This window comes from Amblyomma mixtum, chromosome 2, assembly GCF_055824585.1.
Source record: "Amblyomma mixtum isolate Tamu chromosome 2, ASM5582458v1, whole genome shotgun sequence".
Taxonomy (NCBI): Eukaryota; Metazoa; Arthropoda; class Arachnida; order Ixodida; family Ixodidae; genus Amblyomma; species Amblyomma mixtum.
In genome coordinates, this window is record NC_143013.1 from 306758081 (window position 1) to 306785629 (window position 27549).

General features: G+C 47.5%; 1 long non-coding RNA gene and 1 pseudogene across 4 annotated transcripts; one reads left to right on the forward strand and one right to left on the reverse strand.

Annotated features, from left to right (window-relative positions):
- Nucleotides 1–12093: 12093 nt before the first annotated feature.
- Nucleotides 12094–26929, forward strand: LOC149364832 (uncharacterized). Of its 4 annotated transcripts, XR_016289227.1 has the most exons (4): nt 12094–12295; nt 16240–16293; nt 16363–18242; nt 20809–26929. It is a non-coding gene; the product is annotated as an uncharacterized LOC149364832 (long non-coding RNA). The 4 variants fall into 4 exon arrangements; XR_016289225.1 differs by having other exon boundaries at nt 16240–18242; XR_016289226.1 differs by having other exon boundaries at nt 16240–18242; nt 20888–26929.
- Nucleotides 20727–23160, reverse strand: LOC149364833 (uncharacterized; annotated as a pseudogene).
- Nucleotides 26930–27549: the final 620 nt, after the last annotated feature.

The following is a 27549-nucleotide window of genomic DNA, read 5'->3' on the forward strand; positions in this document are numbered from 1 at the left end:
GGAAATTTCGACCACCTGGGGTTCTTTAACGTGCACTGACATCGCACAGTACATGGGCCTCTAGAATTTCTCCAAAGAAATTCTAGCCGCCGCGGCCGGGATCGAACCCGTGTCTTTCGGGCCAGCAGCCGAGCACCATAACCGCTGAGCCACCGCGGCGGCTAACGAACTTGTAGTCAAAAAATTATGGAGAGCACTTAGACTAGTTATGTGCTTTGAATGCGAACGCATTGCTGGTTATTTCTTTTTTATTATTTATTTTTTCTTTTCTATCGACACACCTACTCATTAGCATACAGTCGTAAGGAAACGCATATACTATAGCTTCACCTTTGTTCGCCAAGAGGCAACGCGGTTTCGTGGGTTGTGTGCTCGCCTCGCCGTCTGGCAGTTCTGGGTTCAATTCCCTCGAACTTTGGGAAGAAATTTTCCATTTTTTTGATACCACGGTGACTAGTAGAATGAATCTTGGGTCACTGACGGAGTCAAACACGTTAGCTGACGTTTCGGAACAAGCACGGGTTCCTTGTTCACATTGAAGAACCAGCCGAGCAAGATGTAGATTAAGATAGCTTTCGACGTAACGGTTTTGCATAAGCTGGGTGAAGATTCCCCTTCGTTTTGTTGATTGCGGTCGGCGTCGTCTGTATTATCAGGGATTCCAGATGAAGCCGTACTGACAGACTTCTTTCGGTAGCAGGGATTTCCGCGTCATCCCAAGCGATTTCATGCCCTTCTTTTTGCGCGTGTTCTGCCACCGTGCTTGAGGCCGTCGGATTCTTGCGACATCATTGCGGTGCTCTTCTAGCCGCCTTGGCAGATTTCCAGTCTCCCCGATAAAGACGGAGTCACGATCATTAAATGGTATCTTATAGATGATGGCCGGGAACTTCGAACGTGGGCAGAGTATCTCGGCCATTCAAAAGATCGCGCAATTTGCTATTCGGCCCGTGGTCAGTATGCGAATTGTGCTTCTTGAAGACCTGTGTCAAGGCTTCGCTTACGCCTGGGATGTAAGGAATCGCCGCGCGTTTTGGTCGATATTGAAGCCGTTGCATTTTGTGTGTGCTGCGGCTGGGAATGTTTGTCGTCCCGACTTCTGGACACACTCAAGGGCGTCCGCAGAATTTTTTGCAGGGGGGGGGGGGGGCCCATTGGCTGTTGGCGCCGGAGGGGGGGGGGGGGGGGGGGTTATGTTCGTAGCAAAAAGGCACTATTTGCGGAGTAAATTTATTTATTTATAAATAAATAAAATAAATAAGTAAAATACACACATGAAAGAAAAATTACAAACAGCAAATTAAAGCGTGGCTAGGAGAGATACATTGGAGTTTATCAACGAAGAAACAATTAAAATTAATAAAAATGCAAAAAGATACTATCACTTCGTGGAGAAGAGTGCTCAGTCTTGCTGCATACGGGTTCTCAACACACCCGGATTGATGACCAGCACACAGCACAATATGTTCACAAACACGCAACGACAGTCAGTCAGTAAACAGCAACTGTAGACGCCTCGGATTTTTCTGGGCGAATTGCGTGATGACACGGGTGATAAATTGTAAGGAGCAGCTTTTCAATTTCTCAAGTTGGCGCAGTGCCACTGAGCTCACGTTAGAGCGAACTCGTTTAAACTTCATCGAACTCTCCAAACTCCGTTGAACCTGTAAAGTCTGAACTGAATCACGAACCACCTTTGCAGGCTGATGGTGTTCGAAACTGGTTTTGCCCCCGAAAGGACACAGCGGGGTTTGCGGAGCCTCTTCCAAGCGCACACCCCTGAAGAAGCCGGGCGCCGGGCCGGGGGTGGCTTGTACCCATTTTTACCGGTGGGTGTCCGGCGGTGGGTTTCGAACCAACCACGCTCTCGGTGCACACTCATCATACAAAGGCCGTCCAGTCTGTCGTTTGTCATCGTTGAGCGTAGCCACGTTTTCACTCTCCTCATTGTACTGAAGGAGCGTTCGACCGTACAGGTAGTAACTGGCAAAGCCAGAGCCACCTCAATGGCTTTTGCAACACCAGGGAAGAATGTCTTGGCCTGATGTAGAAGCTCGCAGTAAGTTATTTCTGATGGGTCCCCAGTTTTGTTGCACCACATCTCGTACCAAGAGATGGCCTCTTCCTTGAAGTTGTCGATGCCGTAAAAGCACTGGAGTTCTTCGGCGAGAACAGCGAACTCAACACGGCTCAAGTGCTTCATTTTTGATGGATGCAGCTGGAGAAGTTTGAAGCTCCTCTCATTGCTTTCAGAAAAGCGCCGAGCTAAAGAAGCAGTGAGGGAGTCCAAGTACGGCACATATATTGCCACACGGTAGTATTCCTCCGGCGACTGAATCCCGTAGTTGTCTCGGTGGGCCTGACGAGAGACTTGTCTTGGCACAGATATCACCACATTTAAGTGATTGGCTGCCTCCCTTGCTGCATTCATGATGTTAGAGAACTCCTCTACAGCGTTCGTCCGGTGGCCGCGAAAAATACGTTGCAGCTCAGTGATGTGGTCATGCACAGAATGGAAGTCCATGGATACACCTTGCAGAATGTTCGTAACTGGTTCGAGCCGAGCGCTGTACTTCGCTACAATATGCAAGCAGACGATGAAAGATGAGCTTGTTGTTGCGCAGTAGAGGATGTGAGCTCGTTGTCTAGTTGCAGCGTTCGAGCATGATTCCGTGGACGCGAGCTCCTCGAGTGCTTCGACTATGGCCACGTAATGCTGAGAGAAGATCCTAATAGACTTATATTTTGCAGACCATCTTGTCTCACACAGCATCGGAATGTTCGGCACCAATTTTCTCCGGAGTACGCTCTCGCGGAAGAAGTTTATGGTTTGTTTGATTATGCCAATTGTGTTTCGAATTTCAGAGACGTCGTTCAGATCGTTGATGACGAGATTTAGTTTGTGACTTGCACAGTGGAAAAATAGTGCCTTCGGGAACTGTTTTTGTATAATTTTGTTCACTCCAGTTCTTTTCCAGCCATTGTAGAGCATCCATCGTACCCCTGTCCAACGAGGTTCGAAAGAATCAGCCCGACATTCGTCAAAAACTTCAAGATTGCCGCGGCGATGCAAGCGGAGTTTAATTGCTCCAGCTCTACAAATCCCAAAAACTGCTCTCGAACGCACACTTCGGCTCCCGCCTTGTCAATAAAGCGAACGCCTATAGACATCTGCTCTTTTCCTGAAATATCTGCAGTTTCGTCAGCAAGAACGGAAAAAGCAAACGCTTTGTTAGCTTCGGTAACTATCTGCTCTTTCAGGATGTCGCCACAGATTGTGATGATCTCGTTCTGGACGCGGACAGAAGTGTACTTGGCATTGCCAGCAGAAGAAGCGAAGTGCTCCTGAAGTAGAGTATCTCCAGCTTCTACACGAAAGTCAAGCAGATCATTGAAGACTCCACTATCGGACTGCTTGCCGCGAATTGGCAAGTCATGCGTCGCGCAAAAGACAATGGTGGAAACTATTGGAAATAGTTTCTCACGGTTCCTTTCAACTTGCGCGTGGAGTGCTCTGTTCAGCTGCTCTACAACGGGTAGCTGCTTGCCTTTCATCACATCCATAAAGTTCTGTGAGGCCGTCATTGCCTCCTGGTGCCATTGGGATTTTACGTGATCCCTGCACGCCTCGTGCATTTTTCTGTAGTTACTGAAAGCGCGCACGATAAAACTTCCTTGAGTACCCCGGTGAACACGTGGAGGAAAAATGACGCAAAAACGACAAATAGCGCCTTTCGCTGTCGCTGAGTACGCAAGCCAGGGGGCGTAATCTCCCAGCCATTGATGTCGAAAAGGCCTCTTCCCAGGTGTTACATCCTTCTTAAAATCGTATGTAACATTTGGTGACCATGGCTTAGTAAGAAGACGTAACTTCAAAAAGTCCGGTATGCCAGTGAGTTTAGCTTTGCCTAGAAACTCTCCTAAGTCATATTCTTGAGGCAAGTTATTTGTTTTCTTGATGTTGTCTCCGGACTTCGATCCCAAGCAAGGATAAAGGGAATCGTCTCGGCTTACTGCGTGACCGGAGCTCGCTGGTGAAGTTCCTTCCATGGAGACGACGACGTCGGCTACTGTCCGGTGATGAAATGTTGCATCGCTCGGGTCAAATCCGGACTTAAATCCCAAGAAAGGAGAAATGGAATCATCTCGGCCTGCTGCATTACCTGAACTCACTGTTGACAGAGTCCCTTCCATGGAGTCGACGACATCAGCTACTGTCCGGTGATAAAAGCTTGCATCACTCTGTTCAAATGCTACACCGTTGTCACATATCACACCAGAATCTGCAGGGGCGCATTTGGATAACGCTTCGTCAGACAACCGCTGACGCTTGAAGAAGCGCCGAATGTCCATCATTCGGAACCGCGCGAGACAAAGCTGGCTATGGAGTTCTTCGGGGTTGGTAGTGTTAAAAATATATACACATTGATTGAAAAAACGGTTGTATGCGTACGTTGAAAACAAAAAATGACTATATATACAACGAAAACTTATTTACAAGATAAATGCACGCTCGCAGCTTCATACACCTCGCTCCATCTTGCTCGCGCAACCGCACAGTCGAGTATTTGCACACACACTACTCGCCGCTCGTCGTTTTCTCGTCCGCTGTCTTGATTGTTCTCAGCTTCGTTGACAACCGGCCACTAAAAATACCGAAGCACAAACACAGAGGCGCGCACACATGCAAGGGCCTACTTGCCGCAGTATCCCCGAATACGCACTGTTGGAGTTGAGGGTTCAGGACAGGAGTGCCGCTGAGCGAAGAGGTAGATGGCGAAAGGAGAATAGGTTTATTTACATTTTACATTGGTGGTTAGAAGTGAGACGATTCTGCCGCATCCGTTGTCGAGTTTTATATCCTTCTTGTTCCCTAAAGTCCCTAGGTTGAGGACGCCCTTGCCGGAGTGGGAGGGGCCTAGAGCTTTCACCTGTGCGCACACACACGACACTGCACTCATGGTCACGCCCCCTTCACATGTGGAGTCTGAGGGAAAGAAGGTTGTCGTCGAGGTAGCGTTGACGGCGGTAGGTGATGGCCTCCGGCCAGCCGAAGGTTTCTGCGGGTCACCGACATCTGTTGATCATCAAATGCCACCCGCCGCTCGAGGCCAGACGCGAGGTCACGAAAACGCCGAAAGTGGTTCCTCGTGCTTGGGTCGGAGATGAGGCCCGCCAGCTTGTCGCGGTGCTTGGGCACGCCAAAGAGCAACCTGAGACGAGGCCCTTTGTTCCCTGGCACGGTCACGGCAAATGGGGAAGATAACGTTCGTCTCCCCGAGGCGGCGGCGGCGTTCTACACGTGCAGGCACTTTGTGAAGGGGGTCTGGTTTTGTTCCTGCACTCCAACCGGGCAAACTCCGTAATTGAAGTCAGCTGGCACCTGGGTCCTCTCGGTGCTTGTGGTCCATGGCGGCAGGCCCGAAAGCAATCACCCTCAAGTCGCTAGCAGCCATACACAGTAGAAACAGGCGTGCTGGCGGCCACCCGGCGAGACTTGTTGTCGTCGTTCCTAATAGCACTGGTGAAAGGAACGCCTCGCGACTTCCGAGGGGAAGGGACACTCGCCACTCCGGTCGGAAAATTTGTTTTGTGTGTTTTTATGGGGTTCAGAGCCCCAAAACGACTCAGGCTATGAGGGACGGAGTAGTACAGAGTTCCGGATAATGTCGACCACCTGGGTCTCTTTACCATGCACTGACATCGCACAGTACATGGGCGCTGTTGGGATTTGAGGCCCAGCCAGAGGTGACAGGCGAGCCAGGCGAGCCAGGCAGGCGCCATCGGGCTGCCTTGACCAAAGGCGCTGGCTTCCGGAGAAGATGCAAGGAACGCTGGTGTGGGGGCGCCTCTGGAGACTGCGTCGCCGTGAACAAAAGCAACTGCTAATCCCCTTTGCCGAAGATTCTGAAAGCGGCGCTTCTACCGAACTGCGCTCTCCCGTGGATCGGAGGAGACAGCGAGCGGCGGCGGCGCCAACTCATCGCCTGCTTGCCCTTGAGCAGCCCGACAAAGCGGGGGTGGACACGGCTGATTTGTCCCTCCCTCCTGAAGAATTCATCGGTGGCCGGATTGTGCACTGTCTGCCTCCGTGTGGCTATCTCTCTAGAGATCAAAGAAACAGGCACCCATCTCAAGACGCCTCGAAACACATGCTCGCCGGTGCCGCTGTATGTCTGCAACGACGCGTCCCCGGACGCGGCACTTCGCAGATGTGACCCAAAGCTGGAAGCGGGGCCGCTTTTACTCTTTTTGCTGAGCGCACCGCCGCCCCTGGTGTGCGGCCATCACTCACGGTTAGAGTGAGTGATTTTCCAGGGGGGTGCAGCCGCCCCCCCTTGCCCCCCCCCTCCGGACGCCCATGGACACACTGGGTACGGCCGGTCAGCAGAGGAGGTGGCGGCGAGACGCGCTTGCGTGAGCGAGGCGGCAGCGGCATTCGGAGAAGGGCCATGGCCCGGACGGTACGGCACGAGGAGAGTCACCTGCCTCGAAAGAAGTGACAATCTATCTACACGTGGTGGCAACAAGTATGCAGTGTCAAGCCATCACCGGAGTCTAAAGGGATTAGCGCTGGTGTCGCCCATTTCGGCGTGTCATGCGGGTTGGCACCCGAAAGTGCCGCTCCCCAGGGTCACAAATAACCCATCAACTCATCATCATGCAGCCGACATCTCCGGCAAGGCCCCCTCCCCCGTCCATAAATGGGGGGGGACGATACGCGAAGGTTCGGGCCCGACCGTGGTGGAGACGGCAGCGGCGGGAAGACGAACTCTTCCAAGTATTGGAGAACGCCTAGGTGACAACCAGCTGTACTCTGGTGTCACCTGAGTGGCGAGGGTGGGTGATTCGTGAGGGGAGTGAGGATGGTGATTCGCGGCCATCTCCGATGGAAAGAAGGACGTTCAGCCTCAAGGCTGAACGTCGGACCCTATTGGTCGATATTGCGTGTGAATGGTATTTCACCATGTAAGAATAAGGTATCGGAATTCTTGGTTCGGACGCTGATGTGAAGAAATAGATTTCAACCTGCAACCCATGCTTGTCTGGGAAGCTTCTTCCACGCAGCGCAATTGCGCGATTTGAGGTATGGCTCCGCTAGGTTACAGGCCTATGCAGACCGGGAAGCATCACCTTCTTGGCGTCGTCTAGCTCTGGGCTCTGCTTATTCACTGTCATTAACTTCTTAGAGCAGTTAGTCGGTTAATGAGGTTAATCGAATGCAATCGAATGCATGAGTAGTCATGGAATGTAGGACATTGACACTGAACCGCGAAGGGGCGTCACGAAAAAGTATGTTTTGGCTACCACGACGATTGCGCGACAGTTCCATATTGCTGTCGTAAGCACACATACCATGTGATGTCCCGCCCTCGCGCTCAACGCAGCGTGACAACCCAACGATGACATGTAAATCTAGTTCTTAGAAGTTAACTTCCATTTTAGTTTTGTCTTCATTTAACTTATGGCAGCATTTTTTTCTACAAGCACAGCTCCAGGTATACTGCCTTTTACACGTCAATAACTGGTAAATAAGTTGTTCAGAATGACAAAAATACCGAGACAGGCTTTAAATGACTTTTGACCACATAATATCGTCGTCGCTGTTGTCGCCCGCCTCACTACGCCCACTGCAGAACGAAGGCTTCCCGCATACCTCTCCAACTCATGCTCAACATTACCTAGAGGGAAGGCAGCCAGCACTGCATTTCATTCACCTTGGAGAGCCGCATGAATGCAGGGACGATGAGGTTTCGTGTTTGGCTTGGCTACTGCTGAACATGAGACCTGAATTCATACAAAATACGACAGTTTTCGCGGCAGACCTCGAAATAATGCTATGAAAGTTTTCATAGCAGCCTAACATGCGTTAAATTTATCGAAGAAGTGAAAAACGCAGAATTAAAGTAACTTATCTGCTCGCAGAGAGAGCATCGCGGCGCAGCTAATCCAGCTCCCGATTCATAGGCAGAATCCACGCTTTCGGCCTAACACTGGCTAAGCCATATTGTCTTCCCGGCATACGCGGGGTGAATGAACTGCTTTTTAAGAAATTCGCACAGACTATAGCACTGCCTTTACCTCCAGATAATACTGAAGAACTCTATCCAATTAATACTGCTGCGTTCCACTTGAATCCACCTTATGCCAGCGTAAACTGCTTAATCTCATATCCGCCCACCAAACTTTCCGCTACCTCCCTGCTACGCTTGCCTTCTCTAATCCAGTCGGTTACCCTCAACAACCACCGGTTATCTTGCCTTCGCATTACATGCCCTGCCCGAGCCCACTCCTTCCTCCTGATTTCGACTAGGATGTCATTAACTCGGGTTTGTTCACTGACTCATTCTGCTCTCTTCCTGGTTCTTACCATTACACCTACCATTTTCCTTTCCATAGCTCGATTTGTAGTCCTCAACACCCCCTTTGTTAAGCCTTTTTAACATACAAGCGAAAACTAGCGATTCCTGCCGCCGCGGCGCAAAAAACCTGTTTAGAGTCACCGCGGCAGCTCGAGAGGCCCGAGCGACGCTATTTCGCCGTATCGACGGGCAATTGCCGTCAAAATACGAGGAAATCAGCGCGGCGAGCACAGACGACAATTAATACAGCGGAAAACAGACGACGGAGAGAAAGGTTAGCCGCAAACACGAGCGCCGAAGCCTTCACCTCGCATTCTGTGCACTCAGTCTGCGTGTATCCGTTGTACGCAACAAGTTAGGAACCACAAGTTCTCAACGGTACTCACGCTGTTTGTGTTCGCTATGCATCAAGCGAAGCCATTTTAGGCTCACTTCGGCCATCGAATCGGCTAACTTACCCAGGCTGCAGGCGTTACGAAATTGCAGCGTGTTTTTTCTTTATTTTTAGCACGCACTCATGCAGACACGAGCATGCTTGCACGCTGTCAACCTCTGAAGCTCTATGCGAGCGCCTGGTCTTCCTTATTTTCTGCGCAGTGGAAAGGCGAATATGCTTTTAGATGCGCTGAAAAATATCTGAGAAGTACCACATGTATGGCCTATCATGTCTCATTTGGCTCATTAAAGAAAAAGTTTCCCAGCGCGGGTCATTATGCACTCAATACGTGAGGCACGCGAGGCAGGGTTTTCCGCGGAAAAAACGTTAGATCAGCTGATGCGTGTTTGTCAAGGTTGTGCGTGCATCCCCTGCCGACAGCTATAGCCGGTAGACGGCAGACTACAGCTGGGCGGAACGCGCCCTGATTCGTTTCCGCTTACAACACACAGGAAACAATTCACGTACGTATAAATGGCAGCGATAATCGACAGCACAGTGCGTCGTCTGGTGGAAAATGTGTGTACAATTTTTCACTCAGATGTCGTGTTGAATGGATACGTTAGAGAGAGAGAGAGCTAATCACATGCTTTTGAGGATCCCTCGAAGCTTACGCGTGTACACTTCCCTATAGCACATAGCGCACCGAAGACCACATGCTTGCGTTATATCGTCGCCGATGTATGTGTGCGTGAGCGCGATCAGCAGTTTGTTCTTTAGTCTGCGGCTTCCCTCGAAAACTTCGCGTTATTTCGCACCCACGGAGCTAGCAACTAGACGTAGACGCACGCGATGCAGTGAAGAGTTCCTATCTAAACATTCGAGGGAAGGGGGGGATGGAGTGGCCTGCATTTGCACCTTGCCACCCTGCATGTGGCCACTGATTTGATGACTTTCGGTTCTCGGCCGCGTTTCTGTTTTTGGAAGTGGCGCCTCTGATTGGTGGGATTGCAAAGACGTCATAGAAATGACGTCGTGGCAGTTCATTTTACGCAGGCGCTTTAAATCCAGAACGGTGCTTCTGGGCTTTCATTTGCGGTTTTGTCAGCAACACAGACACCATTCGTAGAAAGAACGTCGGCAGAGCTACCGTGGAATAATCTATCCATCTTGCCTATCCTATAAATGCCTAATTGCAATCAGGCGCCTATCGGTAATAGTTAAATAGTGAAGTAATATAATTTAGTTAATCACTTTAGTTAGTTAGCATGATTGTCCTGTTTTGTGACGCTCGCTAACACTGGTATTACTATGCCGCAAAAGCCTCTCTTTATCTGCAAATCCTGTGCAGCTCTATGCAAAATCCTATGCAGGACCTTAAAATCCTAAGCAGGTAGGCCACTTAGGTCACGTGAACTTGGGGCGTCACCGCGACCTGTCCACCGTGGCAGGTGGCAATTAAATTAATGATTGATTGATTGTGAAGAGCAACCTAGGTCCCACAAGGCCTACCGCTGGGAGCACCTTCCATCGCAAGGCAGTGGCGCATGCATCGCTTAACCGCTGCATCACTGCGCCAGGAACAGTACGAGGACTTCCAGGGACCTATGAATGTAAAGCATACAATGACCTTCTGAATGTATGGAAATCAACCCACTACGCTATCGCGTCATACCCTTAAGGCGGAGCTTAAGCGTCCCCTCCAATTTTCAGTTAACACACACACTCTTTCCCTCTCTCCGAAAGAGAGGACTCACGCCCGGCTAGGCGTTTCTGGCGCAAATGCTGTGGTCCCCTAAATTGTTGTACAAGCCCGGGACTGGTCGCGTTCGAATCTGCATGTAATGTAGCCGTCTGTCGGGAGTCCAACCGTCAACCAACACATGCATGGGAGTCTAGGGGAGCCGACCGTCCCTGCGAGTCACTGCCCCTTTCGCTGGCATATAAGGGCTCACAACGAGGCACTATGTTATTGCGCTGGCACACGTAATTACTGATTAAGATCCCCATTAAATTTTTGCTACCCGATCCCACGCATTTGAAGCTGATGAGGTGCGAGTCTCGCATCGGCATGCCTTAAAGGGACACTGAGGAGAAATTGAAGTTGGCTTGTATCGACAGAATACCAGCTCCTGATTACAAAAACGCCACTCATACTGACAGCAAAGCTCTTGTAACGTAGAAAAGAGCAAGAACCAAAATACAGGTATCGCCGCCACAGGCCAAACTCGCAAGTACAAGCGTGATGAGATCATAGGCCAAAACAGTGTTGCTAGAACGAATGGTTCTAGCAACACCAGGAACCGAGAAACCATGCATCACTGAGGCGCAGCCAATGCATGCGCAAATCTCCTTGACGTCGCCAGATGGCGCCACGTGCCCGGCTGCTACGCGCGCTCCTGAAGCATCGGGACAAATCAGCGCCTGTTTTCCGGCGGTAGGCGGGCTCCCGGTATTCCGCTAGCGGTAACAAGGTACACGGTATGCTAAAGGTGTCTATTTGCGAGAACTTCGTTGACGACTTCAAGAACGAGATCCATCGTAACGCTGGCAAAACGCCAGTGTAAACGTAATCGAAGCGACTGTAGCGACGGCCGCAATAGCCGATAGATGCCTTCAACGTGCGGCCGGCGGTAGCTTTCTTTTCGGCTGCTGCTAGGCCGCACTGCTGGCAGCCAGAAATCACGGAGTCTGCGTTACGTCATGTTCACGTCATGTTTCACGTCTCTTAGTCCTGTGTCGTCATAGACGAATCCCAAGTTTGAATCAGAGCGGCGGGAAAAACTTTTCCAACTTCGAATCCAAATTTCTTAGAAATAAATGCATCTTTCGCTGCCGGCCAAGTGGCAACAAAGCCATGACATGCCGAACTATCGGATTTTACTATAAAAAAAAATATTAATAGTGCTCTCCTCAGTGTCCCTTTAAGCGTCAGCCGCGCACATAAATCTTGCAGAACCGTGAAAGAATGGCACGCAAGGAAGGCAAGCTATCGCCAGACAGCAATAAGAGCAAAATGTCAAATTACGTCGAAAGTGCATCTAATTTCTAATCAGTAATGAGGAAGTGACCATGACAAGTTGTGGAGGCGGTGTTTCCGGCCCCGAAGAAATTTTCTTCATTCTGCGCCCGAATATCAGGAAACGACCGAAAAAAATGTCCCTTAGAGCACGTCACATCGTTACATTGATTATAGGATTTGCGAACATCGCTCCACGCTGACGCCTGGCCGGGACGCGTATTGCCAAAACATATCCTGTACACGCATTCGAGCAGACGACGCCCCGGAGTGCTATCACGTGACCTCACGCAACTTCCGCCGTCATAAAAAAATGGCGCCCTGCTTATGCGTGCGGGTTGCAGTTTCACGCGAGCGGTTTTACACAAGTTTTATGCAAGCCGCCTCGTTGGATCGTGGATACTTGGCTCCGAAAGCCTAATGTGCGTAGATTCCAAGGAGCTATGCAAGCCGCGCCGTGCCGCTGTTCTACGCTGGAAAACGCATCGTCGGTCTCGCAGCCTGCCCATCGGGCCCTTGCAGCCTGCCCCTCTGCCCGTGTGTAATTTTCTATCGATGCTCGCCGTTCGTGACAGCGTTGGTTCGCGATATATAGCTCTTGCGGAAGCTGGCCTTAACGCAGAAGTGGTTTCGCCAGTCGGTTGTGTGAAGTCGCGTCTGCAGAAGTTTTGCTCACTAAACTAACTCACTTTTCACCAGCGCACTTGCGCTCGCGGTGCTCTTTCGAGCAACAACGGTGTGCGCGTTTTGTCCCCAAGGCTAGACTTCTCAGAACTTGCGTCAAACTTGTTTTGACGAGTGTGGCCCAATGAAAGTGCACTTACTGTAGCCGTTTTTCCGGACTGGTGGTAACGGTGTTCTTGGTGCGATAACATAAATTTGGATTGCCAAACCGCTATTTCTCAAAGTGAGGGGTAATAGGAACACTGTGCCGAGTGGGCAGTCGGGGATGCCGGCCCGACGCTAGGCACAACCTTTAAGCAGAGAAGATGCTAGTTTATCTTTTATTTCGTAAATCCATAGGCATGTGATCGGTGTGCTGGTCAGGCGCCATGATAAATTATCCATGCTTTCAGAAAGGCAGTTTTTCATGTATGCTTTCAGTTGTTCTAATGATTGCCTGCATATCCATCACAGACTATTGTAGTTCACTTCTCATCTAGCAGGTAGACCTTCATTAGTGCCAAATCATTATGGTGTACAGCCTGCCTCACCCTTGTGTAGAGCGCTCAGCCGGCACACTTCTCTGCAAATAAAAAGTGACACCTCGTCGTACCTGCTAGATTATAGAGGAAATGATTCCATGTCAGTAGAGCCTCGCAGACCCACAAGCAATGTGGGCACTACAGCTTTGGCCAGGTATCATGGGTTGCTGTCTAGTATGAATTTTTATTGCCTGCTGGCCACTGGTTTAGTGCTCGACATGAGGGTGATGCAGACTGTACATTACTTACTTTACGAGTTATCTCTGTTGACATGAGAGGAAAATTTAGCACGTTTCAGAGTAAGTCATATTTAAAAAGTTACTATTTTTTTAAAGCTGATGACGTGCTAATGACAGTAACCTGGGATGCGTAATATTTGAAAATACCAAAATAAATTTTTTCCCATCAAAAACATTTTTCCTTCAAGTGTGGTATCATACCTTAAGAAGGAACAAAGATGCATACTTTATTGTGCAGGCATATATTTTTAGTATGTTTACATGGGATGGTGCATTTCAGATTAAGCAAAAAATGTGCTGGCTTCCAACAATGAGGTGCTTTCATAATAAGCTGATAACTTCTTTACTTGTGCTTCTTTGAATGGCCATGGCCAAACTCAGGTCCAAACTATTTTGCAGCAGTTTCAAAAGATCGTTTCTTCGTTGGTTCCTTAAATTTCACTATGTGTGGAATAAATGCTCAGTTGTTGAAGTCTTGTGTTCCTTGTATCACCTCTCTTGTGTCAAGCTTCTAAGCGCAAGTGAAAAGGAGATGTCCATCCGTTCTCTGCACCGCCCCAAGCCCCTCCTTCCTGCTGGTCGGCATGGCTGGCCTTGGCGGCCAAGTTGCCCAGTTGGCTCTTAGAGCACGTATAAGGCCTTGATTTAACCTGTTTAAGTATTTCTCTCTCTCTCTTATCTCCTGCACACAATACAGCATTGGTGTAGGAGAGGCCACCTTTTTGTACTTGATCTCAGTCTACCCATTCTTGCTTTAGAAAACTAAAATACTAATCACGCAGGGAGACACGTACCTCTTAAATCTTAATCACTGCAGCATTTCAGTACGTGTTAAGAGCAATACAATGAAAAGAATGAGGTACACAAATCTGTGGGGTACTGAGTGTTAATGTAATGTTCGAACTTCTGCTTTCTTCTCCCCTGGTGTTAGTTTCATTATTTGTGTGCTCATAACCTTGCCAGTTGTTAGTGTAATTAACTGATTTTGTTTATGTTATCAGCTTTTGAAAGCCTATATGCAATAATATATGATAAAAAGATGTCTGTAGCACAGCTCTTCACATCAAAACGTGCATTTTCTTCCATTAGCTCAGTTGTACATTGTCAGCAACAGCCCTTTCTTTTAGAGACACAGTTTAGATTTACAGCATCACGCTAGAGCACCAGATTAATTGCACCTTTTTCAATCTTCTATCCATTTGCTGCACTGAGTCCGTTGAATATGGCCAGAACCGTAAATATTTCTGAATTTTCATTGCAGTTACAGCACTATGTCTTCACAAATTGCTTTCTTTGAAGTACACAGCTGAAGTCTCAAAGGAGCATTGCGTACTACCTTGGCCTTCCTATCCATAAAATTGATGCATGCGAGAAAATGTCCTTAGTGTATAAGCAAGCCACAGGTCAGTGCTGTTGACATCAACCGCAAAACCTCGTTGATACGTTCATGGTTTATACAGTTTCCGGGTTCGTACACAGGTTACCTGTGTATGTTATGTTTTGCGTGTTGTGCTTCTCTGCGCTGCCACGTGTAAAGGGGGTCGAGGGCCTCTCAAGCTGCACTGTCGCAGCTTTTACCTTGGCCTCCTCCATTTTGTAAAAATGGACACTATTTTTCTTAAACACATTATTATTATTATTTACAAATGTATACATTCCAGGAAAACTCGATTTCCTGGCTACTACATTTAGAATTTCGACAATTTGTGGTCGTATAATTCGTATATTGACCAACCGCACATGTGCAAACATTTTTTTTTTGCGGAGTGGTGACGTCTTTGCAGTGCCTACTTGCCATGAGGCGAAGCACCACCATCAAAAACAAAAAAAAAATAAAAACGATGCATTAGCATTCGCGATGGCCTTTCCTGCGAGTACGTGATGTGAAGAGCAGAAACGCTGAAGTTTCATCGCGGTGCATAAGGGCAAGGAGAAGTTTTTTCCGGGTCTGGGAAACGCAGCTTAAAAAGCAAAAACACTTCGACAATCACCCGCCGCGGTGGCTTCCCCACGGTACTTAGGTGCAAACGGGAGAAGCATCCAACAATGACACGGAACAGATTTTGGTTACTTTCGTCATTGCCGACGACGGAGCTGATGTGTTGAGAATTTCCTTCTGTGTTAAAGACAGCACGAACGCGGGCTGAACTCAGCGAGCACTGGAATAGGGTCTGTTCAGCTCTTGTGCCAAGAAATGGCAATCGACATTTTTATAAAGTGAAATTGTCAGTACATGTTTTTTACCTTATTCAACAGGTATATATCTCAGAATTAGGCGGTTTGGATCATGTGTTTTCCCGGATAATAGAGTTTTCCCCGTAATTAGAAAATAAAAACGCATCAACGAAAGTTTTACTACATTGCTCTTAGGTTATCTGAAATGATAAGGGGCACTGGGCTGCTCATGACTGTGCTTGGCCTGTAATGGATGTGTGATCATCTCCAGCTGGATTAAACCCACTCTCCCAGTGTTCTCCAGTTACCCCTGTCTTGTGTGAATTTCCTTATATCATGGCTGTAGCTAACCTCTGCTGGCTGTTACTATATTCGCCCTTTCTTGATATACATTCTGTGGCTCAAACTGGAAGCTGGTTATCTGTAGTACACATTGCATGATGTGCCCTACTCCACTTCTTTTCCTTAAGTTTAATATATGACCACTGATCTAGGTTTCTCTTTCCCTACCTGTTAAAATTACATTTATTGATCTTTTTTCCACCACTTGTTCCAGTATTCACAGTTTCAATTCCAGATACTTTGTTTATTTTAAAGTCTGCACTTAATTGAGCTCTGACAGAATGGTATTTTCTGATATTAACAAGCTACTGTTCATCATGTCGGAATATCTACCAGATATGCTTTAGCTTATTCTTATTTATTATCTAATCCTTCATTATTCGTGTCCCCAATGAATACTTGACACAAGGGCTGCTTCGAGTGTTTTCCCACTTTTGAGGAAATTATTTACCAGCCACTACCTTAACTTTAGTACAGTTACTTTATACATGTTGTAATTTTCAAACCTATCTGTCTGCAGTGCCTCATGAGCTCCTGAAATATTTGCCGCAAGTCTCCAAAGTTACTCAACAAGGTAATGTCGTTAGCAAACTAGAGGTTGCCGAGGTACTCCCCACTAATTTGTATACCTCATTCTTTTCAGTTTATTGCCCTGAGCACATATTGGAATTCGGGAGTGAATAAGGTTTGGGAAGTGCACCTCCATGCGTGATACGTATCAATTTTCTGAAGAATTGTGGCAGTGTGGTTATGCGTGCATATGATTGCAAGCATTTTCAATCAGCCAAGAGCTCTTTTATAACTTATGAAGTTCATATACAAGGGTTATACTAGTGCAACATTTCTTCTATCCCTGAATGTCGTGAACATGATGTATGGGTGACACTAATACGCAAAGATACATGCTGCACTCCGCAACCTCAAGAGGAACTCAAGCAGGTTAACAAATTTGTTCAAGAAAAGTCCATGCACAGCTATACTTAATATGTCAAAACCAGTAAATAAGATGGCAGCTAGTGCATTAATTTACTGATTCTTGGTAACGTTTCCTGGTTATAATGTGAAATAGTCATCGTCTTGTCTATCCAGCGTGCCCATTTTCCTCACGACACTGCTATCATGTGGTAAATCACCCTAAAAGAGGAAGGAAGGAGTAAACTTTATCCATAAAAAGGAATAACAATAAAATATTTCTTGCACCCTAGGAGGGCCCCTGAAAGTTGAGGAGCCCTTTGGAAGAGCGAGATGGGTTCAGGAAGGGCCCAAATGACCATCCTGACATTGCTGTTATGTGGTGATGTCCATTTGGCAGGCGTGTATACATAGTCGCAAATTTTCCTGCAGAAGGCTGTGCAAGACTGCAAAATGTTCCACTACCTACATGGTTCTGCTGGCGACATATCATTTGAGCGACATATGCACACTGAACGAAATTTAATGCTCTCATTATCTGCTATTCGTGTGCTCAGTCATTTCGTTTCTCATGCCTGACAGGCTTCCTGGTCTTTGAATATGGATGGGTCCTGTGCAGCTTGCTTTCTCAACTCTTACTTTCCACACTCAACATATACTAATCATAAGTACAGAGTTACACGTTCTTTTCCAGTGCATGAAAGCACCACAGAGTTCAGGCAAAGCAGTAGCAGTACGTGCTGCACAACGGGCGCGAGAAGCGAACATTTCAGCTGTGTGATGCCTAGAAAAAGAAAGTAATTTAAAATACGTTGTACAGTGTTTCAAATCATCAGAGAGAGTTGACAACATCACTTCATTAACTATCTTCACCGACCTCATGCCCCATGGAAAGCCCTGGAAAACACATCTAAGTACGACATATGTTATTGCAGGCAGGTCTGCACAGCACAGGCACCCGCAGGTGTAGTTTCCCTTGATTTTGAGCTCGCTCAAAACAGCGCGTCGTTGTCCACATCGGATTTATATTGTTGCTTATGCGACCAGCAAGAGGTGGAAATTTTGGTATCTTTCCACCGCCGGAGCTCGTGCTGCCAAGACATGCACTTTGCCGATGAGGTAGCTAACAATGCGCAGAGCTGCTTGAGAAAAAAAAAAGTTGAACGTCGACAATCGACACAGAGGTTGTAAAAGAAAGCTGCGACTTGTCTTCGTCCTTCGTTTTATCACGTGATCACGCACGCACGCGCACATACACACACACACACGACCAGACACGACATACCTCCTAGTCCCGCGCGAAGCGAAACCAAAACTTCCACGACAGTTCACGAACGCTAGGCAGCGCTACAGTCGCCGGAAGTGACGTCACTATGTTTATTTGTTTGCAAAGATGGCGTTTTTTGAGCTCGGTGGTGAAAAGTGGACCAGAGTTTTTTCTGCGCTGCGAGCGTATGTCCTCCTTACCTTATTCGGTCCTCGTTGTTTTGCACAGTTTAAAAATGAACAAAGTGCACCAGCCAGCCTGCCAGAAGACATTGGTTTGCAAACAAATGCCGTTCTAAATATGTGATGCCAAGGATCTATGCAAGCAGTGCCGTTGGATGCTGGGTACGCCTTTTCTTGCAGTTTGTCAATTAGCTAGTAGTGTGTAATATTGGAATATTTGCTCGGTTGCTTGCCGTTCGAGGTGATACTAGGGTTGCAAGTATTTTTAGGGACCACAGTGGCACTGTTGCGAAAGCCGGGGCGTAATGTTGGCTGAGTTACAGCAAGCAGTTATGTGAAGTCACGGCTGCGAAAGTTTACTGCATAAACATTTCACAGAGCACTTGCGATCGCGAAACACCCTCCAGCCTTGGGGACTAGCGTTGTCAAATGGTGTACATGGAACTTGTTTACAAACTTGTTTTGTGAAGGCTGGCCAAGTGGAAGCGCATTTATTACATGCAGTTTAACGAAGTAGCTGTAACGGACCTTATAGTGTGAAAACATGCTTTCGTTTTGCGACCGCACCCTTTATTGTGACGCGCTGTTCATAACAGCAACCGCTCTGAACTATCGGTTTGTGTGTTCACTAAGCGAGAGGCTCGGGATTGTGAAACTTGATTCCGAGATCAGTGGGCTGTTTTGTGCAATCTGTAACAAGTAGCCACGCCGGCCGTTTGAGAGCACTGTGGTGAATTTGCGGTCGTCATGTCGGCCCTACGTTAGGCACTCCTTTTAAGCGGAGGCGGTGTCACGTTTTTTTTTTTTTGTATTTGATGATTTCATAGGTATGTGATTCATGTGTTGCGCAGGTGTCATCATAAGATGAGACGAGAGTGTTTAAATTAAGTCCGGGACACTTTTTAATATGCTCACATAGAATGGTGGAATTGAAGACAACAGTGAACAAAATAAATAAGTGCTGGCTTCCCACAGTGAGATGCTTTCATGATAACTTTTTATGTTTCTCGGAATGACCTTGACTAACTCCGATCACAAATTATTTCACAGCTACTTCAAAAGCATCTGAATTAGGTGAAACATTGTAGAACGCCCAGAAATTCGCCAGAACGCCCAGAACGCATTGTAGAAATTCCAGAATAGTCCGGACAGATAGTGATCGAACATTTCAAAACAGCTTTTTAAAGTCATCAGCAAATGCCACACACAGTTGACTAACATCATTGCTCATAAGATACAAAACTACTCTGAGTGAGACCCCTCGATGAAACCATATGGAGGAATTAGCAGTTTTGGAGAGTTGTTTATGCACACTGCTCCTACACTTAGTGAGGCAGCACCTCTGCCATTTAGCAAGTGCACAAGAAACACCAAGTAAACATTTTACGCAAAAGCAATCTTAGTTACACAGCCAAATCCTCTCAACCTGTCAACAACAGGAAAATGTAACAGTGGCTTCGATTGTACATATGATATAGGGCAGCTGTGCAGCTGTCATAGATCCCACTTGAAGGGCAAATAGCCGTGTTTGTGTTTCCGAGCAGGCTTAAAGCTGAGGCAATGCACAAAATGTAGAAGAAAGCCTCAAAGCAAAGTTCACCTTACAGTGTTCAACAAAACTTGGCCATGCGATGGGCAGTAAAACTTTACAGTATGAAGGAGGGGAAAGGTGAAAAGTTTAGACTGGCAGCTGCAAGGTTCCAAGTTAACCAGTGCAACTTCAGCACTGTAACGGAAGACCTGCTGCTTCATTGTGTCATGGCCAGCGGGGAAGTGGTTAAATCAGAGAGGTGGTCGCTGAAGGCTCTCTTAAGGATCTTGAAAACACCGTGTGTCTTTAAAAAGGAACTGGCAAAGCAGTGCAAAAAACCAAAGATATGTTGCAGTGTACAAAAGCCTGTGGTGCATTGGAGTGCACCATAGAGTCAGGAAAAATGTCAAGGAAAGACAAACATGCACAAGAACACCCAGCAGAATAGCAGACTCAGAGCTGTGGTCACCTTTGGAGTGTTAGAGAGCTATGCTACTCTTTTCAAGCAGAAAAGAGCATAGCTATGACCAAACAGTGCAGTTTGCAGCAGTCTGCCGGACTGTTAAAAGACGATAAAAAAATCAAGGCCCCACCGCGGTGGCTCAGTGGTTATGGTGCTCGGTTGCTGACCCAAAAGACGCGGGTGTGATCCCGGCCGCGGTGGCCGAATTTTGGATGGAGATAAAATTCTACAGGCCCGAGATGCGATGTCAGTGCACGTTAAAGAACCCCCAGGTGGTCGGAATTTCACTACGCCGTCCCTCATAGCCTGAGTCGCTTTGGGACTTTAAACCCTAATAAACCATACCAAACCAAAAAATCAAGAATTATGAGAACAGCACACATGAGAACTCACATCAGATTTTGGAAAAGGAAGACTTCAGGATAAGGCCATTGTCAGGGGCACTATGCACCGTACTTTTACTGAATTATTCATGAGTATCAATCGTGTGGTGCAAAATTCCTTCTTAAAATGCATGCGTTTCCAGCTCGCAGCACAAACCTGACATCACAAGCAAGTGCACAGTGTTACGTGCGGTACATGACACACCCCTCAAAATCAAGTGTGTTATCACGAATAGACATGTTGCATTTGATCTTCCCGAGAAATGTCCTCAGTGCAATTTTGCACTTTGGACATTTTCTAGCACATTACTCCGAAGGGAGTGGGGCCTTTTTTTTGGCCTCTTGGAACAGGGTTGACCTGGTGGGCGTCCAGCTGGCACCCCTTTGGAGCCCCTTGTCAACCCCGGCCGGCGTCTCGCAATACTTGTAGGCTGCACCCGGATTTGACGTCCCCGGTGCCTCCGTGCTGCTGCAGTTGCCTTGAAGGCAAGCATAAGCCCAGCTGCGTCATTTCCATTGGGCATGCGGTCCAGCTCATGCCCAAGACACCGCAGGATTTCTAGATATGCAGGGTTGTGCTCATTCACGGCATGTAGGCGGCGCAGCTGGGACTCCAAGCTCTGGTACACATCTTCTCTTTCCTGCATGAAAGGTTGTGGAACTGAATGACTAGATTCTGTCCACTTTGAGCGTTTCGAATGTCCAAAGCTCTGTAGCTATCATCTACTCTGTGATAGAAGTTCTAGTTGCAGGCTGGGCTACAGCAGCTGAGGATTGCCATGTTGGTTTTCTTTCTTTTTATATATTAGCATTCTCATTATTTGCATGCACACTTCTTTGAAATTAGCCGCCGCGGTGGCTCAATGGTTATGGTGTTTGGCTGCTGACCCGAAAGACGTTGGTTCAATTCCAGCTGCGGCAGTCAAATTTCGAGGGAGGCGAAATTCTAAGAAGCCCGTGTGCTGTGCGATGTCAGTGCACATTAAAGAACCCCAGGTGGTGGAAATTTCCGGAGCCCTTCACTACGGCGTCCCTCATAGCCTGAGTTGATTCGGGACATTAAATCCTCATAAACTAAACTAAACTTGTCTGAAATTGTTACAAGTAGCCAATTATGACCATGGCACCCTATTGCTATGTTTGCAGTAAGCTCTGAGCTGAATCAGAATATTCATTTGCTGGACATGAAACTTCACTGTAGCAAGGCATACCTCTTCATGCATATGCGGTATAGACCTGGTCAGTGGAACAATCTGAGTTTAGCATTCTTGATATATAGGTCCGTTGCAAATGTTCCCAACATTTACAGACAAAACTGTGGCTCATTTATTCATTCTTGTCTGGTATAGCCTTTCATCTGAATGGAAAGCTGCAGACTTGAATGTGCAACTAACATCGGCAAGGTAATATGTATCGCATAGAATTCTAGAATTTGTATTTCTACACTAGTGTTACTTTCAGCATGAACTCTAAAAAGTGTCTTTTCTACAAGTTTGCAAAGATCAACCAGAAAAAATGTTCGTTGTCTTTACCTGCACTGGCATTGCTGAGGAAAGAAGGATTTAGGATGAGAAGGAAATTTACAGGGAATATGCACCTGGGCAAGCTGGGGTTGATCACCGTCTTGCGCAGTAGGTGACAGCTGTCTTGATGTGGAGGGCTGGCAGTCGTGGCTTGCTTCACAAGCCTGTGGGTTTTCGTAACTGCAGCTTGCCTGGTCGGGCTCTTCTTGAGGCTGCTCTCCTCCCAGGAAGGGCATAAAGAAATCCGAGGGGGGCACTTGTTGCCTAAGGCCAGCTTGCCCAATTGATGCCTGTCTCCTGTGTTCAGGGGCGGAGCATTGGGAAACAATCCCCCAAAAGTTTCATGGACAAGCGCCTGGTGCTTGCAAAAAGCACCTTGTTTCCCTGCTGCGCAGCTGCACATTCCAAAATCTGCTGACACTTCATATATTGTGTCTTGGCGTGTGGCACTGGGCACTGCATAGAGGTTGTGGCCTGTTAGTCGTATGGTGTCAGCAGCTCCTGATGGCATCCGGGAAAGGAGCCGTTTGTAAGCCAGGTGATGACTGGCAACACGGCTGTTAGCATGGCGGAGGATGCGGCTCTCGAAGTATCTCTCCCACACCACGGCCACTGCATCCACTAGTGCAACGGCGTTGAAGGCCTCTGCTCTGCTGAGCACGATGTCTTTGAGGATACGGATGGTGGCCTCAGAGAAATTGTTTGTGTTGTGCCCCCGTGTGGTGATGTTTGCACGAAAAAGGAGCACCCACTCCTCTTCCCTTTTGAGGAATGCCTTCACCCGTTCTACGTAGCCCTGGTGGGATTCAGACCCAAGCCTGGCTTTCGCAGCTTCCAGCTTCTCTTCTGTGTCATCATACATGACCTGTAGTTGGAGTTTGGAATCCTTTAGTGAGAAATGTGCCAGTGCCTTTCACATACACATATGCACATTTACGCTGTGCCTGTAATTTCGCACAGTCCCCCTCTTTAAAAAAGAACTACATTTGGACAAAACTTGCTCCTGGAATGTTGACATTAGTTGCCGTCTCTGGTCCTTGCCAACATGGTTGTGGGCAGCTGTCAGCCAGCGCCACTGTGCCTGGGCCACATGAAAATGGCACAGAAGCTGCCTGGCTGTAGGCCATGTTTCCTGCAGTGCAGCCTTCTCTGCACTGGAGTTGTCTGTCATAAATACGTGTGGTGCCTGCAGCGAGAACAATAGCCGATTTCAGCACGCCTATCAAGCCAAGAACAATTGATAGCTTTTAGTGTTTGTTCTTCACGTGACCTGCAAGGATTCATCCTTGGATCTTTGTTTTTTGATTAACAATATTGTGGCTAGCTTTCTTCTAGAAATCTGACTTTACATCATCTGTTGCCAAACATTTGCACATAGTGTGAATCCTGGCGGATATCCGCTGCTTTCAGAGGACTTGTAATGAGGATCACAGACAAGAAAATTCTGCCGTAGTTTAAAGCATTTCAAATAATATCACTATGCAGAAGTGACAGCGTATGCATACTCTGGACCCTGGCTTACTAGTAGGGGTTGGACTTGAAACCGGTTGAAACCAAAAAAAAAAATAAAGAAAAAGGTCAGTATCCATGGCATGGATGCCATGGCTAGCTTGCTGTTAAGTAGAAATAACCCAATCTGCTTGTCGATGGAACTGCATAACCAGGCCTGGGGTTAGGTCCGATATCGGTGACCAGAACCGACAGTGCACTTCCTCACCAGAGCAGGATTTGGCCGCCCTGGTGTAGTACTTGGTCAAAACCTCCTGTATTAATACACTAGTTAACCCTGTCTCCAGCGGCAGCTCAGCAACTGACCAAGGCAGCGGCCAGGCCTGTGACACAACAGAGGGTGCCAAGAATCTCTTGCTCTGGACAGACCGCCGCTGGAAACTGAACCTGGTGACTGTTAACTCTAGCCTTATCCAGTGAGGCTAGTCTTGCAAAGCTTTTTGAGGAACTAGCAGGCATTAAATGAGATGTCGTGGGGCATAGCGAGGTTAGGACAGATAAGGCATATACAGTCCTAAAAGAGGGCACATACTATGCTATCGTGGATTAGTGGAGATAGCAGAACTAGGTGTGGAGTTCCTTATCAGTCAGAATATAGCTGGCAACATAGGGGAATTTATATTATTAACAAGAGGGTGGCAGCTATCGTAAATAACCTGAAGTGCTAACTGAAGGTGGTACAAACGTATGCACCCGCATTTAGCCATGATGACCAGATCGCTGAAAGCTGCTATGAAGACGAGGAATCTGCAGAGAACAAAATAAAAACACACTGCAGTGTACTGATAGCTGACTTCAATGCCAAGGTAGGAAAGGAGACCAGGCAGTAGGCGACTATGGTATAGGCTCTAGGAACAGCAGGGGGGGAGTTATGAGTAGAGTTTGCAGAGAGGAATAATTTATGGATCATATTCCTTCTGAAATGAAATAGACTTCATACTGTGCGCTCATCCTGGTATCGTGCAGGATGTGGAAGTTCTCAGAAAGGTGCGTTGTAGCGGCCACAGGATGGTAAGGTCTCGATTTAGCCTATGCTTGAAGGGATGGGAAAAAACAGTGAGACGGAAGCCCATTAACGCGTTAGCGGTAAGAGGGAAAGTAAAGGTCTCACTGCAGAACAGATATTCGGCTGTAACCAAGGGCGACGACCTTAATGTTCAGGCATTGGACGATAGTCTCACATCTATCATTACGTAGTGTTCAGTAGAAGTAGAAGGTAGGATGGTAGACTGCTTACTGCCAAGCTCTCTGAGGAGACGGAATATTTGATTCAGAAACGCTGAAGCATGAAAGCCTCTAACCACAGGTACGGAATAGCTAATCAATAAGTGCAAGGTAACCGTCATAAGGAATTTTAATATGGAGAGAATTGAGTGTGCTCTGAAGAACGCAAGTAGCCAGTAATGTGAACATTTCAGCATTTTTGCTTTTATACTGTAGGCCCAAAAAGTTACGTATGCTTTCTTTCTAGTCTGTACAACAGTTTTTTTACCTTTAGAGAAATGGCTGTTCGCATGTTTGTATGACCATTGCAATTTTACAGGAACTGATATCATTCCCTTTCGTGCTGCAGACATGTTAGTAAACTGCAACATTCTGTTCCCCTCTATTCTTCACTCAAACTTGAGCCGTAACTGCAGCCTCACTGAGTGCATATGGCGAAGTTATGGGTTTTGTCTAGCACAGTGTTGAAATATCGCTCTTACATTTTTCATTATGGGGTGCTTTCGTGAACAATATGGCAGCCTAGAATTGCATCTCTAACACTGACCTACAACCTCTTGCAATGCTTGGCAGACAACCACATTTTATGGTGATGAAGTAATGGGGAAGGAAACATGAAGGCATATTTTCTTGAAGTTAGCTTCTGCAATGCACAAATTAAAAGCAGTGTTATTGTTTTTCCTACTTACGGCCTGACCTCCGAAGCAGAAAGGATGAGTGTCTTTTAGAAGTTGAAATGCAGCCATGTAGCCTTCTGTGCTCTGCTCATTGTGAAGTAGCACCGCTATTGGCACAGCACCAGCCATTGTTGCCACCAGCACCACCGTGGTTACTTTTGACAAAGACTGTACCTAGAAAACGGCCACGAAAGTACAGTGCGCGGGTGGAGGGCAGTGCGAAATGCGTAGGAGGAGGAGGTAGAAGAGGAAAGGCAGGGAGGTTAACCAGAGGATAGTCGGTTTGCTACCCTACACGGGGGGAAGGGGGTGAGGGAATAAAAAGAAAGAGAAAGGAGGGTAACAGAAAATTGAAGTCACAGGGAAAGTCAGCGTTTGTTGAAGTCACAGCCTGTCATGCAGGCCAGAAGTTCGCAAGAAGCCGAGCAGTGCCCCTTCCCCCTTTTGTCGGGGCAATCATGAAATAAGATACCACGTAGTACACTGATTTGCTTAACATTTCCTGGTGATAAAATGAGTCATGGTCTTGTCATTCTGACGTGCCCACTTTCCTCACGACACTGCTGCCATGCGGTGAATCTACCCTACAAGGGTGCATGCATTATGTGGTGAAGTCCACCTGGTAGGCGTGTAGTTGCGAATTTCTCTGGAAAACAGTGCGCAAGACTGCAGAACATTCTACTGCTTGCATAATCCTACTGGCGACATATCATTTGATCGACATATGCGTACTAAACTTAACGCTTTCCAGTTTTCAGCTCATTCGTGCGTTCAGTCGTTTCTTTTCGCACTGCATGTCAGGCATTCTTCGAAAATGAAGTCTTGTGCAGCTAGCTTCTCAACTATTATTACCTTAGTGATACTTGTTGGGTATGTAAAGATCGGCGAACACAGGCCTGGGAGGAATTCCAGTAAGACGTGAGTCATGCAACAAAGGTGCGGCGGGGAACAGCGGCGACGGCGGCGGCGTCAGGTGGCCAAGTCTGCCCACGGGTCGCCGGACGGAGTGACGCCGTGAAAGGTCACGCTGTTGATTTTACTTGAAAGGCGACTGCTACATTGACTGAGGTCCTGCGTTTCGGACATCAGGCGGGGGCGTACAAGGCCCCTCATTCACCTGCTGGGAAACGCAGCGCACTTACTTTCCCAGGGGGCACCGATCTCAACACAGTGCTGAATCGACACGACAGCCTTCGATGACGTGTCTTTCCCCCTGTCCACCGGCTGGGAAACGGCGTGGCCTTCCTTTCCCACGGAGGGGCTGCACCTGCCAATTCGACACGACAGTGTTCGAGGTCTGCTGGCTTTCCCCTTTCCCATCGACCGAGCTGCGGGAGAGTTCAGCACCGCCCCTTGACGTGGGTGGTACCGCCAGCGCCCACAACTGTCCACCTGACTGGAGAACGTTTTCCGAACTTTATTCCCTAGTCAGAGATCTCGGGAATACGAAGGGCATTTAATGGGGTGTTGTTTTGTAACCACCACACTCCCATCTCGTCTGTAAATATGTAAAATAAACCTTATGTACAGTTTCCTCCATATCGGAGTTCGACATCGTTCTTCGGAGCTGGGACCTGCGGGGCTGAACGAGTCAGTCAACTCCAGGACCCCTCCGTCTCCAACAGGTGGCTAGTTGGTGCATGTTTCCAGAAAAAGGGTTCAACATGTGCATGTTATAAAAACAGGGTTACACGTTCATTTTCATTGTGCTAAAGCACTACAGAGTTCAGGCGCTGACTGAAGGCAGCAAAAAACTAAATAGTAGCACATGCTGCACAACGGGCGCTATAGGAGCAAATATCCGACGCGTGATGCCCGGAAAAAACAAGCTAACTACTTTAACAGCGTTTATATTCATCAAAGAGAGTTGACAACATCTCGCTTGACTATCGGCGCCGACCTCATGCCCCCTAGAAAGCCTGCGGAAAAGAAAAGGTATGTACAGTCGCCGTTAAAAGTAAATGGAAGGCGACTTTGTCAAAAAAATTAATTTCTTTAAATCTAAAGCATAATGGTCCATGTTTGTTGGTGGACAGTGCAATTCGCGCAACCACAATTAGTCTGCACATATGTATTCAAGGATGCATGAATTAAGGGGGGGGGGGGGGCGCGTAATTATTAAATTTTTCGTTAATATTGCCTTCCATTTACTTTTGACG